The sequence below is a fragment of the Puma concolor genome, chromosome B4 (genome assembly GCF_028749965.1).
Source record: "Puma concolor isolate L17-30 chromosome B4, mPumCon1.1.hap2, whole genome shotgun sequence".
NCBI lineage: Eukaryota > Metazoa > Chordata > Mammalia > Carnivora > Felidae > Puma > Puma concolor.
Window position 1 is genome coordinate 112749553 of NC_141673.1, and position 17496 is coordinate 112767048.

The window sequence follows — 17496 nt, forward strand, 5'->3', positions numbered from 1 at the left end:
TTTCTTTCTTTACTTTTGTCAAGTTTTGCTTTGTGTTTTTTGAAGGTATATTATTAAGTCAATATGCATGTAGGATTTTTAAATATTCCTGATGAATTGGGTTTTTTATCAGCATAAATTGTTCTTCTTCAGATATAGTAATACTCTTGTTTCTAAAGTTAATTTGATCTCATCTTAGTATAGCCATGCCTGCTTTACTTTGCTTATAGTTTTTATGATATATATTTTTCCATCCTTGTAGTTTCAACCTCAACTATATATTTATATTTAAAATACATCTCATATAGCAGCATACCATTGGGTCTTGCATTTTTCAAATTCATTTTGACAATCTCAACCTTTATATTTGAGCATTTAGATCATTTGTATTTAATGTAATCATGATTATAATTGAGTTTAATTACTTTTAAATGATTAGTAAGGGATTATGATATATCCCAAACCTATCAAAGTCCATTTGAGTCAATATTATACCACTTTACACCTCATACCTCACACTTCCACTTCTGACTTTCCAATTCACACTTCACATCCAATTCTTCACATTTCACAGTGTACAAATATAATACACCTGCCACAGTATGATTTCATTTACTCCCCTATGTTTGTGTTAATGTTGTCATGCTTTTATTTCTACATAATGAATAAATCCTACCTTACAATATTATTATGTTCATTTTAAATGATTACCTGCCATTTAGGAAATTATAGAAGGAAGAAGAAGCATAGTCTTTTCTATTTATTCTTTCTTTTATCATTTTTGGTGTCCTCAGTTTTTCCTGAAAGCCCAAATTTCCATTTCCCTTCAGTCTTAAAAATATCCATAATTATTTCTTACAACTCAGGTCTATCAGAATAAATTCTTCCAGTTTTCTTTTGTCTGAAAATGTCTTTGTGTATGTTAATATTGAAGGGTATCTTCTCTACAATGTAGTTTAGAATTCTGAATTTTTTTTTATTCTATTTCTTTTTGTTTTTAACGTTTAAAAAATTCTTCTTCTGGGGCACCTGGGTGGCTCAGTCAGTTAAGCATCCAACTTTGGCTGAGATCATGATCTCACAGTTTGTGGGTTCGAGCCCTGCATTGGGCTCTGTGCTGACAGCTCAGAGCCTGGAGCCTGCTTCAGATTCTGTGTCTCCCTCTCTCTCTGCCCTTCTCCCACTCATGCTCTGTTTCTCTCTCTCTCTCTAAAAAATGAATAAATATTAAAAAAATTTTTTTTTAATCTTGTTCCATTGTATTCTGGACATCATTGTTTCAGATAAGAAATAAGGCATTATTTGTTTTGCTATTTCCCTCATATATAATTGTTTTTAATTTGGCTTATTTCTGTATATTTGGCTTTTAGAAATTTGACTATGACAGGCTTAATGTGGTTTATTTTGCATTTATCTTGCTTATGGTTCACTGAGCTTCTTGAATGTGTAAATTGATGTTTTCCATCAAACTTAGGAACATTTGAGTCATTCCTTCCTTCTATTTATTTATTTTTTTATAATTTTTTTTAACAATTATTTATTTTTGAGAGACAGAGAGAGGCAGAGTATGAGCAGGGGAGGGGCAGAGAGAGAGGGAGACACAGAATTTGAAGCAGGCTTCAGGCTCCGAGCTGTCAGCACAGAGCCTGACACAGGGCCCGAACTCCCAAACTGTGAGATAATGATCTGAGCCAAAGTCAACGCTCAACCGACTGAACAACCCAGGCGCTTCCCCTTTTCTTTTTGAAAAAGAACTTTTTATTACAGTTATGTGCAGAACATTCAGCAGGGTACACTTAGCCATTTGGTGGCCAGTTCTTTAGCCTTTGCCTTTTCCAACTTGGCAATGTGAGCCACCAGCTTTGGACCCAGGATGTTGCCTCCTTACTGATGGTGGATCTTACCATATCTGTCACTATAATTGGTCCTGATAGCTTCCACCAGCTTAGCCAGAGCTCCTCTGTCTTCCAAGTTAACCTCCGTGAAGCCAACAGTGTGCAGGTCTTCCTGTGGGCCAAATGCCCCAGCCTGGCCTTCCTTTTGATAATGCAGTAGGGAACTCCCATCTTATGACACAGGGCAGGCCAGAAAATCACCATCTCAATGGGATCCACATCAAGTGCAATCATTGCTACTGAGCCTTCTTGTTTTCCACCAAAGTTGTGACAATATTAACCCCAGCTCAAAGGACATGTTACCTCTTAGTGGGGACATTCCCCTTGAGGGAGATTTCTTCTTAGCCCCAGCCAACAATTTCTGATTCTTCTCTTGCTTTGTCTCTGGACTGTATTTGTGGGCCACCTTAAGCAGTTGAGTAGCTGTTTGGTGGTCCAAGCCCTGGGTGAACTGGTTAATTGTGGGAAGCACTTTAAGACATTAATAGAGAATAGCCCTTTGACACTGCAGCTGGATGTAGCAAGGCCATCTGACAAAGTGGGTAAGGTCCCTTTTGAGCTGGAAGTCTTGTCCAAAGCCAAAATTAGTGAGCCTTTTCTCAAACAGGGGATTGACTACCTTGTTGGCTTCCTGCTTCTTCATGACAGCAGGGGCCGGAGCCACCTTTTTCCTCTTAGCCTTCTTTCCTTTGGATCTTGGCTGGCTGGAGGAGAGAGCTCTCTATTTCTTAAAATATTATCATTTACTTTTTCTGGGGTTCTAATTCCAACAGAAGTTAGAAATTGTATATTATGCCACAGATTTCTGAACATCTTTACTTTTCTTCCACCTATTTCTTTTTCCATTTTTCAGACTGGATTGTTTATACCAATCTGTCTTCTTGGTCCTGACTTATTTTCAGTATACCATTAATTATTTCTGAATTTTAAAAATCCTAAGTTATTGAAGTCTTGTTCAAGAATTCCATTTCCTTTTTTCTCTCTTTATTTTTTTTTTTGTTTCCATCCCTCTGCTGAGACTCTCTAACAATTCATAATTATGACACTATTTTTCTTTAAATCCTTGAACATATTTATTATATCTGTTTTAATGTTTAGGGTACTAACTCCAATGTTGGCTTCACCTGAAGATACATTATCTGTTTTTTTTTTTCTTGATTATTGGTCAAATTTTTCTATTTTTTAAATATCTAGTAATTTTTATTGCATTCTCAACAGCATAGATGATAAATCTTAGAGTTTTAAGATTCTGTGATCTTCTTCCTGGCAAGTATTGACTTCTACTCTGGTAGACTGTCCAGTCGCTAACTAATCAAGTTGAACTTGTGTACAGATGGTTTTATTTTAAGCTTTTTAAGGTCATACCTGTGGTAGGCCTTCCTCTGGGACTTGGTTCTTATTCCTAAACAAGTGGCTTTTCTGCTGTGTCAAATGGATGCCAAAATGGATACAAGGTCTTTCCACTGAAACTGGACTAGAACCCCAGCATCTTATAGCTCTGTTCAACTTCTAGTAACCCAGTTACACTTTCTACTCTGTTGCTGCTCTCCAGGAAGCCATTCATTGCTTATCTTGTGCATACTCAGCTAAATCCTCTGCCATGATCTACTCCATTGCACGGCTGCCCTTCCCAGTGCCCTGTCTCACAGATTCTAGTTACTTTAAATGTCTTATACTTGATTTCTACTTTCTTCACTCAGGACGATCATCAAGCTCTGCTTGGGCTCCACCTCCCTAGGCCATAGTCAGAAAATTTTCCCTATGCAGAGATGGCATGATTGCAAGTTTACCTTCTCTCAGGGATAGCAGGCTGGCACTAACTGTTTTTCAAAGCCTGCAATAATTGCCTCATATATTTTGTCCAGTTTTATAGTTATTCTCAATAGGAGAGTTAGTTTTGCATCATTTACTGTATCATAGACAGAATCAGACTTTCCTGGCTGAGGATTCTTAAATGCAATCTGATTACTTACTGAGACGTATAAAGTTCTTTGATCTTCCTGTAATTATCTAGTTTATTTCTTGTCGCTGACCACTTCTCCAACCATAGCTTTTTCTCCCAAAAGTCTTCTCACACTTTTCCCCTTTGCTTGCTTGCTGCTTGAAAAATCATGAGATTGTTTTGTCTAGAGTAGACATATGTGACTTCAAGAGCTAAAAATGGCATATGTTAGGGGCAAAATATGAACTCAGTTTTAACATACCTTTAAAGTCTCTACAGTACATCACATGAGTACTTGGGTTTTTATCTTTATTATTTCGTATCATTTACATTAATGAACACTTGAGTTCTTCTTAGTCCTATGCTAGGCACAGAATATGTTTTTAGGGTATAGAATAAGAAACTCTGTCCTAAGGACTTTGTTTACTTTGAGGGTAGGAATAAGGCTATTTCTAGATTGCCATTTCCATTCAAAGTAATTTGTGTAAATGCATGAATCCATCAAATTTCTTTCCTTCTTTTCCCTTTCCCTTCCTTTCTCTGTCCCGTCCTTCTATTTCTCCTTCAGCCAATATTTACAAATAGCCTCATAGGTGCTTGGAAGCCCAAAATATCAGTATCTTTTGGGGCATCCTATAGTTTCTTAAACTCTCAGCATTATCTTAAATTCCATGGCAGGACTAAAATTTCCCTAGAATTCTGCCATCTTTCCAGGAGCAAAAGTAATGACAGTAATATTGGGTGTCTTCTGGTCTCTGGCCTAACTGATCAAAAGGAGGTATTTTGGCATCTTACTGAGGAATCTCTGTGAACAATCAGATACATGATTCATAAAAAGTGCTCTTGGGAGATCTATCCAAGAACAACAATGAGTTCAGAACTTTTCTGTTCAATCAGGGACATTTTTGTCTGGATATGCTCTGAATTTTTATTTATTTGTTTATTTTTCTCTTTATAGCAGAGATGATTTCAAGTATTAATCTGAAAACATCCCAGAATAGATCTAGCTTTCCAAGGAATAATGCAAAAATTCACAAAACAGTATTAATTTGTAGAATTTGGTAAACACATGTGATTGTGTTCTTTTTCTTTATTCTATTTCCATTTTTTCCATACTATTAACTCAAAGTAATATATAGTGATAGAGGTAAAGATGTATAAATATCATAGTATTCTTTCACGTAAGGGATTACTTTCTTCCTTTTAATATTACTTTTTATTACACTAATTATATTTTAACATAGGCTTACTGTTCAAAAATACACACTCCATAATCAGAGTAAAACATTGCCCTTAACTTCCTCTCTCAATTCAAATGGATTCCTTTTACTATATATGTATTTCATTTGAGTCCGGTTTAAATTTTTAAAATGTGCTGAAAATCACCTGTAGGTATGAGGGAAACATCTAAAACTGAAATAGCAATGAGGCTTATAACTCTCAAGAACTTGGAGATCCCTGCCCTGTACTCTCAAAGTTTGATCCCTCTCAGATACTCGTTATATGGTGTCATTTCGACATTTAGAAAAATGACCTATGGTAGTCATATAAGCTACAGTGAAAATTTTTTTTTTGTTCATAAAATATTTGACTTTCCAGATCTTCTGATTCTGAGTGTTTTTACTTTATACCAAGGCAATTCATTTTCACTTTTGCACTTCTTTCAAGATCTCTAATATTCTTCAATTCTAAAATCACTGACTGATGGCATACAAGTGTTAGTTTTTTAAAGGCACAGACTCTATTATTTTCTCTCCATTTTCTGTTTTCTTTTCATTACTGTAGAAATTTGTATCAATTTTTAGACAATTTGTTGTCCACACACCAAGATAAAAGTAAAGGATGGATGAGCAATTTCTTTACCCATTGACTCCACTCAGTGAGCAAGAGACTGTGCTGAGTGTATGCATGTGGCACAGAGAATAATATTTCCAGCTGTGTCCCCAAATATGATGCATGAAAAGGAAAAAATACACGCATTGGCATTTGGAAATTAATTCATACCTACATAGGAATGCAGGGTAGAGGTAACCAGCCCCCTATCACAGCAGTTAATAACTTTGTGTAGAGATGAGGGAGAAGAAGGCCTTGCTCTAAGGCCAAACCCAAAAAAGCTGTTTCTGACTATTGCCAACTGAATCCCTTTACAGTTTCGCAATCATGAAAGGTTTTATAATTATTCTGTCTATAAATTTCTCTGTTCTACATGAACTCACTATGTGAAAGGGGCAAGGACTTGCCTTGTAGAGGAAAGGTAGTGTCTTAGGTAAACTGGTCTCCACTAGCTACAGTGCTAAGGTCTTCGAGACAATTTAAGTAATAGCAGATATTTGGTATGATGGTGATAATGTTTTTAAAGTTCTTTTCACCTACATATTCTATACCATAATCCTTTCATTGGATTCAGAATCCAGATTATGAGCAGATATGTTGGGTTTTTATTGATGAAATCTTCTAAAGCAAAATATATAATTTGAGCTCAGGCACGCATAGTTTATTACTAATTATACTCTCTTGATTGACAATATTGTTAATAACCAATGACCTAATTTGCATTATATTGTGGGTGTAAGAAGAGAATCAAAATGAAGAAAATAAAAAATTTGCCCTTTGCAGCACTGTGTTTCATGAACAGTATAAAACTCCTGCTGGTGAAACACGTGTTTCTACAAACATGAAGCCAAGAACAAACCACTGCAAATATTTAAACTCAATCAGACCAGTTATTAGACGTCGTGTAAATAATGAAAGGAAAAGAATGAGCTGGTTTGAATCATAAATAATTAAAGGAAAAATATCAGCTGACTTAAATTCTTTTTCTTAAATAGTCTGTGTAATTAGAAACAGATATTCTCATATTCTGTCTCTCTCTCTCTCTCTCTCTCTCTCTCCCTCTCTCCCAATCTTTTTTTTATTTTATTTATTTATTTATTTTTTTTAATTTTTTTTTTCAACGTTTATTTATTTTTGGGACAGAGAGAGACAGAGCATGAACGGGGGAGGGGCAGAGAGAGAGGGAGACACAAAATCGGAAACAGGCTCCAGGCTCCAAGCCATCAGCCCAGAGCCTGACGCGGGGCTCGAACTCACGGACCGTGAGATCGTGACCTGGCTGAAGTCGGACGCTTAACCGACTGCGCCACCCAGGCGCCCCAATCTCCCAATCTTTTAAAAAGTCAGAATGCTGTGTCTTCTATATCTTCTCACTTAAAAAAAAATCTTGGAGTGTTTAAAATGTATGCAATTTCAACTTTTGATTGGTCAAAAAAAATCATAAAACTAATTTAAAGATGCACACTGATTAAAATATGAAATTAAGGATTAACTCCAATTTTATAATTGTGAGTTAACTACCCTTCTGTCAGGGATATTTGTTTTACTATTTTTATTTCAGAAATATACCATAAGGTCCTGTGAAGAATGTATTTAGTATGTTAAATATACAGTTATTCCTACAACTCTTTAAGATTTTTTTTTTTTTTTTTTACTTAGAGAAATATGGACACATGTGGGAGAAAAGAAAACCCAAATGAGACTAGAATAAAACAAAGAAATAAAGTAGGAATAAGAAAAAGTATTAAATAATGTACAAATAAAAAGATATCAGGGTGATTACAGAAAAAAACTATTAAGTAACTTTAGAATTATAATACTTTCAGGGTCACCTGTGTGGCTTAGTCAGTTGAGCGTCCAACTCTTGATCTTGGTTTATGTCATAAACTCTTGATTTCAGCTCAGGTCATAATCTCACAGTTCATGTGTTCAAGCACCACATCGAGCTCTGTGCTGGTGGAGCATAGCCTACTTAGGATTCTCTCTCCTCTCTGCCCCTCCCCCACTTGTGTGCCCGCTTGCTCTTTGTCTCAAAAACCAAAATTTAAAATGTATTTTAAAAATTGTGTCTCCCTCCCTCTCTGCCCCTCCCCCGTTCATGCTCTGTCTCTCTCTGTCCCAAAAATAAATAAACGTTGGAAAAAAAAATTAAAAAAAAAATTGTAATACTTCTATGCCATTTTTATGGTTAACAACAATAACATAAAAGGTTTGGGGGATGATAATTTTGTCAAGTTGGAGGTTAAATTTTACCCAGAAAGAAACATAAAAGGACAGTATTTTCAAAAAGTTCCACACAATCTAGTTCTGGCAGTCTCGCCTGATAATGAAATGTTAACATTAGCAATACTTGTCAGTGCTTCTAACATTGCAAATGGTTAAAAACATTGCTGAAGGAAAACCACCCAGCAGGACCAACAGGTTCATCAGCCTGCAGCTCTGTGCTTCCGCTGCTAGTCGTGGCCTGCGCATTCTCTAGCATTTCACCTCCACAAATGAGCACCGCCATTCCTCAGCCCCCAGTACATCTGTTGTACAAGCTTCGGATCAGAGGGTAGAAATAGGGACAAATGCCACCCACTTCAGTGCACTTGCTGCTCTACCAACTGTTAGCAATTGTATGGCACGTTGTCTGCTTTCTCGGTCTCTCAGTTCATGTGTTTCTGGAAGGTAGCTGACAGGTAAAGAGTATGACTTTCCTGCCAAAATCCCCACCCCCACAGTGAAAGAGGTGGTTTTCTGTTCTCTAGAAATAAACAGAGAACATAAAGAAAAATATGGAAATAGGAAAAATCTGTCATAGCACTACCAGCCTGAAAATGACTAGAGAGACCATGTCATCCATACAGGCAGATATGTCAGCCATTCATTCATTTATGCATTCAACAGATATATATTGACTAGATTGTGTGCAGAACTGATGTTTAAATAGATACGTATCAATAAAACGAATGAATCTTAAGGTACAATTGAACAGGGCACAATAAGTGACAATAGGAACTGGTTTCATTTTATTATTGTATTATTTTAGAGAACCTAAATATGTGTTGTTTTTACAAATTTGGTATTCTTGTGTTGCTCCTAGCAGTGAGTATTTCAACACAAATATGAAAGAATATATACTCGACCATCTTTTGCTATGTAGGGGAAAGAAGTGGGGATGGAGACAAAAGTTCACCTTTTTTAAAGGCAGGACTAAACATAGCATTGGATGGGCTGAGATGAAGGTGAAATCATTGGCAGAAGGGAGGAGAGGCCTCGGAGAAAGCAGATCTGACCCTACCCTTACACATGATCAATTACAAAACATCTCTCTTAGAGAGAAACCAAGATCCTAGCAAGCCCCTGGGGAAGAACTGGAGACTTCCTACTCATTTCTGGTTAGTGATCACTTCTGTCTCCAGATCCACTATCTGTACCTTAGATGAGTTTTGGACTTAATTGCATACAAAATAGCAGAAATCAGAAATGGAAGAGAATTTAACATCTCTCAAGTAGGCAATCTGTTTATTTTATACATGAGTCCCAGAGAAATGGGATGACCTGCCCCGGGTCACACAGCAGGTGTTGATATTTAGAATGTAAATTTCCTGAAGTCCAGCCTTTTTCTAAAGGGATCCTTGACAGGGGTCTTCGGAAAAAAGTGACCCAACACCCTCTTTAATTTGGAATAAAAGTGTGTTGTCTAACAATAATTTTCTTGGAATGCCAATTATATTCAAAGCCATTCTTTTCCTTATTTGTTAACATTGTTGAATTTCTAGCAACTGTGCAATTTGGATGAAATTACATCGGTAGGTTGGGTATATCAGTCTACACCAAGAAAACCACTGCTGGAAAGCCAGTTGTCAAACATTTGCCAGCACACTACTGATTACATCAGTTGTTAAATTTATAATTGAATAAAATATTCACTGTATCAATTTTGAATAGTCTTTCAATGGACCGATTCTATCCAGCAATACCATGGCCTGAATATAATAACCACACTTAATAAATAAATAATATGACCAGGGATTTTCTTTTCTCTCCATGAGTCACTTCAAACATCCTGTGAGGCACCCACTTGAATAAAAAACAAAACAAACAAAAACAAACAAACAAACAAACAAACAACTTTAAGTTAAAGACAGCATTATCTGGAGGGCTTAGTCTTTGAAAGCTTAAATGAGTACTCAATGTCTGAATGCTGTAAACAACTAGAACTAGACAGAACATTTGGAATTATAAATGTTTATATCAATACTAGTCCCTTGCCTTCTCACTAATCTGAACATATAGACCATCCCAGGATTGAGAAACTTTCCTAAGGCAAGAAAAGACCTTGGCTTCCTCCCATACCTACCTCAATATAGTGAATAATACTACACTCCAGAAAGCTCAAGTCTTATTCACAACAGAAGACTTCTAGTCTTAGCTGCTTTCTTGAAATTGTGATTTAGTGGAATATTTGGTGTATAATTATATATGCTAAGTGATCTTGAATAACCGTATCTGCTAAATCAGATGATCTGGTCATTTTCTTCTTCATAGAAGAAATAAACAATTTGAATTCACCATGAAATAGAAGCTTCATTGGCAAATAGTAGTTAGTGGTGGGCGGCTTTTTAAGCCTAAATGTTTTTTTCTATTTGATTGACTTAATTGAGCTAATGGGTTCTATGATCGGCTGAATAGTCTGGTAGCTAAAGTCATCATTAGCTATTTTCTTGGCTAACACAATAATGACCCTTAAATTGTCTCCAGTATTTCCCATTACCTTTGAAAACATGTGGAATGTCAGAAGCCCTAACAGGAAACATATATGATATGATATTTATGGGAAATATTTTTTTGCAACTAGTAGCTATCACAAAGCCCTTTTAAGTGTCAGGAGAAAATAGTGAAACAAATCATTGAACAAAACAGTGAAGGATCTGAAGAGAGGATTTCGTCTTGAAAAATACTAGAATCAATGGATACTGGGATGATTTAGAAATTCTCTAGCCCAATCATTTCATTTTATGGTTAAGAAAACCAAGGCTGGAGATGATAATTACCTTACAAAGATAACATAGCTAACAGGTGGCAGCAAAAATTAGAACTCATTTTTTTTTCCATTGAAGAGTGTATTTCTTGAACTAATCTATTAAAAATATGCTTTACTTAAGAGGTACTTAAAGATACTACAAATCCCAAGTGGTTTAATTTCCCCCATTCTCTTCCTTTTCCTCCCCTTCTCTCTCTCCCTCCCTCTTTCTCTCTGTCTCTCCCTCCCTCTCTCTCCTTCCTCCCCTCTTTCTCATAAACATAAATTATAATTCATTCACAATATTATTGTAAAAGCCCTGAATTCACTGCAAAGGATAGAAGAAGCAAGAGAATAAAAGCATGACTGAAACAGCTCTGGAGCTCAGTTTGCAGCCTGGAGAGGACACTGTGTTGTATTACAAATGATAGAAACAGGAAAGGAAGGAGAGAGAAGAGTTGGAGTACAATTGCTGAGTGTGGATTGAGTATAAAGGCAGCCACCCTTTAGATTCCAGGGTGGATCATTAGTGGTGTGATATAGGCTGGAATTTCACAGGTGGACAATTCCTCACTGGAGTCATGCATTTGGGGTCCAATCCTGGGGTTTCATCATTTTTCCTCTGTGTAGTGAAATTCAGGGATAATGATTTTTGTTAAGCAAATTCACAAAAGAATGACTGGCTGTACCTAAGCTTACCTTGTTAAATCACAATGTGGAAAATCATTGCCACCGGGCCTGGAATACCTGTCAACTGGCCATCACATTCTCTCCCCTGCAGCAAAATCTATGAGCTGCTCGAAGCAGTGGATATGCATTATTTATTTTTGTATGCCCAGCACCCAGTGTAATGTTTGTCATATTGAAGGTACTTGAGAAATGTATAGTGAAAGAATGAATAAAGAAATGAATTACTAGAAGGCTGCTGGTTGAGCATGAAATCTGGCAAAGAGAGTTAGACGATTCTAAGAAAGAGTGTCAACTCACAATTGTAAATGGATATAGAGGCTAGGAAGGATCTTCACTACATTCTCAGCATCCAATCAACTCAGAGGCAATGACAGGATCAAATCTCTGACCCCATAAGTGTGAGGGTCATACTCTGTGCCACTGTGAACTCATTATAGATGATACAATCTTGCGAGGACACTTGGAAACTTGGCAGCTGGTCCTCCTTGGCCACTCCCCACTCTCATCATCTACCTCAATTTGAATCAGCTCCAGCTCCAGAACATGAGGAAGATAGGAATTGATATCCCAAGTCAGCAGAATACCCACACTCTCCGCACAGGGCTACATAGGGTGATTGTTTCTAGAAGGCAACTGAGTAGTCCTCAGGTTCCAAAATGACTGAATTATTGTTGATGGATGTTATTCTCCAAATTCCCCAAAGTAACATGAAAACAAAATGAATTTCACCTACAGCAGCTGATCCTCAGTTGGTGGTTCTGTTGAATTTTCTCTACCTATTTAGAAGGTAAATTTATTCTTAAGTAAATTATAGTTGATTTTTTTCTTTTATTTTAATTTTAAAATTGCATACAGTAAAATTTGACTTTTTGTGTACAGTTGAAATGGAACACATGTACAGAATCATGTGGCTCTCAGCACAATCTGGAACCAGAGAGGTTTCCTTAGTCTCCCCGAACTCCCTCCTGCTAGCCTTTTATAATCACGCCATTCCCATTCCCCAGCTTCTGGGAAAAATGATATTGTTTGTCTTTTTTGAGAATGTTATATAAATGGAAGAGTATAATATGTAACCTTTGAGACTGGCTTTTTTCTCTCAACAGAATACCTTTTAATTATTCATCAAAAGTATTGCATGTATCAATAGTTCATTCCTTTTAATGGCAAGTAATATTCCATTGCATGGATGTACCACAGCTCATGTAACCACTCACCTGTTAAAAGAAATTTGAGTTCTTTCCAGTATAGGGCAATTATGAACAGAAATTCTGTAAAATTTGTGTACAGGTTTTCTTTTTTTTCTTCCTAATTTTTATTTAAATTCTAGTTAGTGAGTATACAGTGCAATATTGGTTTCAGGAGTAGTATTCAGTGATTCATCACTTACAGACAACACCCAGTGATCGTCACAAGTGCCCTCCTTAATGCCCATCACCCATCTAGCCCATCCCTCACCCACTTCCCTCCATCAACACTCAGATTGTTCTCTATCTTTATTTTTATTTTTTTAGAGAGAAAGAGAAAATATAAGAGGGGGAGGGACAGAGAGAGAGAGAGAGAGAGAGAGAGAGAGAGAATCTTAAGCAGGTTCCATGTCCAGTGAAATTTCATGACCCTGAGATCATGAACTGAGCTGAAATCAAGAGGCTTAACAGACTAAGCCACCCAGACATCTCCGTTCTCTAAGAGTCTCTCATGGTTGTTTCCCTCTCTTTTTCTTCCCTCCCATACGTTCAATTGTTTTGTTTCTTAAATTCCCATATGAGTGAAATCATGTATTTGTTTTTCTCTGATTGACTTATTAAGCTTAGTGTAATGCATTCTAGCTTCATCCATGTCATTGCAAAGATTTCATTTTTTTGATGGCTGAGTAATATTCCCTTTCATATATATACCACATCTTCTTTATCCATTCATCAGCTGATAGACATTTGGGCTCTCTCCATAGTTTGGCTATTGTTGACTGTGCTGCTATAAACATCAGGGTGCATGTACCCCTGAAAATCTGTATTTTTGTGTACAGGATTTCTGTGAATATATTTTTATCTCTCCTTGGTAAAATACTTAAAAGTGGATTGCTGGATTATGGAGTAAGTATACATTTACTTTATTAGAAATTGCCAAAGTGTGTTTTCTAGAGTAGCTGGGTCATCTTCCCACCAAAAGTGTATGAGGGTTTCTGTAGCTCAGTTATCCTTGCCAGCACTTGCTACATTTTAGATTCTCTAAGACCTATGTAGCACTAACTTATTGTGGTTTTCATTTGTATTTGCCTAATGACTGATAATATGGAGCATCTTTTTCATATGCATATTTGCCTTCCCTATACCCTTCATGATGAAGTGTCTAAGTATTTCATCCATTCTTAAAATTCGGTTGTGTTCTTATAGTTGAATATTATGCACAGAGCAAATATTTTTATTTTTGACAAAGTCCAAATATTGAATTTCTGATGCATCAGGTTTTGCTGTCATGTGTAAAAACTCTGCCTTACTCCAGCTCTTGAAGATTTTCTGCTATGTTTTCTTCTAAATGTTTTCTAGTCTTATTTTAATACTTTTAGATCTATGGTGCATTAGAGGGTTAAGCTCTTTATACAATCTAGGGGTTAGGTTAAAGTTTATCTTAATTTTTTGCAAATGAATGTTCAATTGTTCCAAACATTTGTCATAAAGGTTATCCTTTTCCCATTGAATTGCTTTTGCATGTTTTCAAAATCAATAGGCCATATTTGTGTGTGTCAATTTCTAGACAATTTCTGTTCCATTAATCAATGTGTGTATCTTTTCATCGATACCACACTGTCTTGATTACCATGAGTTCATAAATCAGTCTTGAAATTGGGTAGTATGATTCTTTCAACTTTGCTTTTCTTTTTCAATAGTGTTCTGACTAGTTCCTTTCTATTTCCATATCAATTTTAGAATCAGCTTGTCCACATTTATAAAATATCCTGCTGGGATTTTGATAGGAATTGCATTAAATCTGTAGATTAATTTATCTTTGCTAGGTTGAACCTTCTAATATATGACCATGAAATGTCCCTCCATTTATTTAGGTCTTTGTTTTCTTTCCCTGGCATTTTATGTTCTATGCATACAGATTCTACATGTGCTTTGTCAGATTTATACCTAATATTTCTCTTTTTTAGAGCTATTGTAAATGATATATTGTACTTACTTAAGTTTTCAGTTGTTTGTTGCTTTTATATAGAAATACAACTAATGTTTGTGTGTTGACGTTGTATTCTGAAATCTTGCCAAACTTATCTATTAGTTCTAAGAGTATTTTTATAAATCCGTTGGATTATCTGTAAAGAAAATCATATTATCTGTGAACAGTGACAGTTTTATTTCTTCCTTTCTAATCTGGCCTCCATGAAGTCTGATGAGAAATCCCCAGTCATTTGCATTGTCATTCCCCTCTAAGTAATTTGTTGCTTTTCTCTGGTTGCTTTCCTGCCTTGTTTTGTTTTTTGTTTTTTGGTTTTTTTTAGTTTGTCTTCAGTTCTCAGTTTGAATATGATATATCTGGGTGTGGAATTCTTTTTCTATATTTTATTTGGGGCTCATTCAGTTTCTTGAATCTATATATTTGTGTCTCTCATCAAAATTTGGAAGTTTTAGCCATTATTTTTTCAAATATTGTTCTGAATCTCACTTTTCTCCTTCTGGAATTCTGATGACATGCATTTAGACTTTTTTTTTTCATTTAGAACTTTTGGCACTGTTTCATGACGCCAGATCCTTTTCCATCGTTTTGATTTTTTATTCTCTTCTGTTCAGATTGGATAATACCTATTTTTTCTATCATCAAGTGCACTGAATCTTCACTCTTGTCATATTCATTCTGCCTTTGAGCCCATTTCATGAATTTTTTTATTTTGTTTATTGTATTTGACAGTCCTAAAATTCCCATGTGGTCTCACATACCTTGTTTTTTCTTTAATAAGACTGTATTTTAACGTTGTTTCAAGAATGTTTGTAATTGCCTGCTCAAGCATTTTTATAGTAGCTGCTTTAAAGTATTTGTCAGAGAATCCAAAATCTGTGTCATCTCATTGTAGGCATCTATTTGTTGTCTTTTTTCATGTGAGTTAATATTTCCTGATTCTTTCTATGTCATACAATTTTGAATTTTGTCATTACCATTATGAATAACATATTATAGGGCCCTAGATCTTGATTAAGTGCTATTGAGAATTTTGGTATTTTTGTTTTAGCAAACAATTTGATTTGGTTGAGTCATGACTACCCTTATTTCAGTTGTCATTCCCATGTCAGTTTGGTTTTGAAAACCTCTATAGTGCTTGCCACTCAGAACTGTCCCATATGTGTACCACCTGGAGCCAGTCTGGGACACAGGTAATGGTCTATCCTTTAGTTTAGCTTTCAAGGTGCACCTGCCTCAGCTGTTTGGGTGTCAATCCAGACATGAGCAGCTCAAGGGGGGGCCAGGAGTTCACTTTACTTTATAAGTTTGCTTTCCTGAGCTTCTTTCTTTCTATGACCACACCAGTACTTTCCAGTTCCTTGGGGCTCCTTTTTTCAGTCCTCAAGCCAGCAGATGGGGGCTTAAATTATCGCAGTCTACCATGCACTTCCTGTGACCATGCCTGTGTCCTGGGCCTAGAGGAAGAAAGACAGATATAAAAATATGCCATCGGGATTGTCTTGTCCCCTTGAGATCACGGTTTCTTCTCTCAGAGTTTTAGATTCTTGCACAACCCCATTGTTTCAGCCACCAGTGGAGATATACAGATGACCTTGGGAATAGGGTACAAGTAAACAGAGAAAAAATAAAAACAAAAAAGATAAAAAGAATAACAGGGTACCCCTCCACCCCCTCTCTGAGAGTTAAGAGCTCCCCTTCATGTTCCTAGAGCCAGAACCAGAGGTCATCTTCTAGCTCTTTCTATTTCTGTGTCCTGAAACCATCTTCCAGGTTTCAGGCTCTGTTGAGTTCAGGCCAGGGGATACAGCAAAGGAGAAACCAAATGGTAAACGTCACCAATTCAATGGAACTTCCAATTCAGACATATACCCCAGTGTGTCAGCTATTATTTCCTTTTTAGAGGCCTTGAACAACTGTTCTATGTATTCTACCAAGTGAAAAGACCAGGTGGAGAGTGGTTCTTCATCTTAGAGGAGGGGGAAGATTGCTGGTGGAATTTTAAGTCCCTATTCTTGAAGAAAAAGCTGATAATTATAACCCTGAATCTGATAGGTTCAATATTGGGGACACTTATTTGGAAATTTTTATTATATTTTCAAACTTCCAGAAAAGTTGAAAGAATAGTACAAGAAATTCTCTTATGCTTTTTACCCAGACTTACCAATATCTTACATTTTGTCCCATCTGCTATATCATTCTTTTTCCATCTCTCTCTAGATAGATGTAGATAGATAATTTGTCTTCCTGAGTCATTGAAAACTAAGTTGGAAACATCATGTCCATTCCGTAACTACTTCATTGTGTGTTTCCTTGGAACAGAGAACATTCTCCTACATAATCACAGTACAATTATCAAAGTCAAATAGCTTAATATTGATGTAATGTCACTGTCTCATCCACAGTCCATACTCAGATTTCATCAATTCGAAATCATGCATTTCATTTCGTTGCATGTCTCTTTAGTACCCTTAATTGGGAACAGTTTCCTAACCCTTTCTTTGTATTTTTTCACCTTAACCTTTAAAAGAATGCAAGTCCATTATTTTGTAGAATGTCTTTCAGTTGAGGTTTGCTAATATCTCCTCACGCCTGGACTCTGGTTATGAATGTTTTCGGCAGGAATACAACAAAAGTGGTTTTGCGCCTTTCTCAGTGAATCATATCAGGAGTTTCTTAATGTCAATTTGTCCAAACACTGGGTTGTACCATTTGGTTAAGGTGGCATCCACCAGGCTTACCCATCATAAACTAATAGTTTTTACCCAAAAAACCAGTTTAGGGGAATCAGTAGCTGCTTGCTCTTGGGAAACTTTCTTCTCTTCCTTTGTTAGGTTGTTTTGACCTAACACCTAGGGAATGCATTCTTTGCGTTCTGCCTGGAATCAAAACAATCCCCGGTCATTCTTTCACTGCTTGCTTGCTATTCCCAGCTGAGAGCAGTGTCAATGCCTGGGTGGGAGTGGGCCTTCTCCCAG

At 36.4% G+C, this 17496-nt stretch overlaps 1 pseudogene; it reads right to left on the minus strand.

Moving 5' to 3' along the window:
* Positions 1–1761: 1761 nt before the first annotated feature.
* Positions 1762–8158, minus strand: LOC112867939 (large ribosomal subunit protein eL8 pseudogene; annotated as a pseudogene).
* Positions 8159–17496: the final 9338 nt, after the last annotated feature.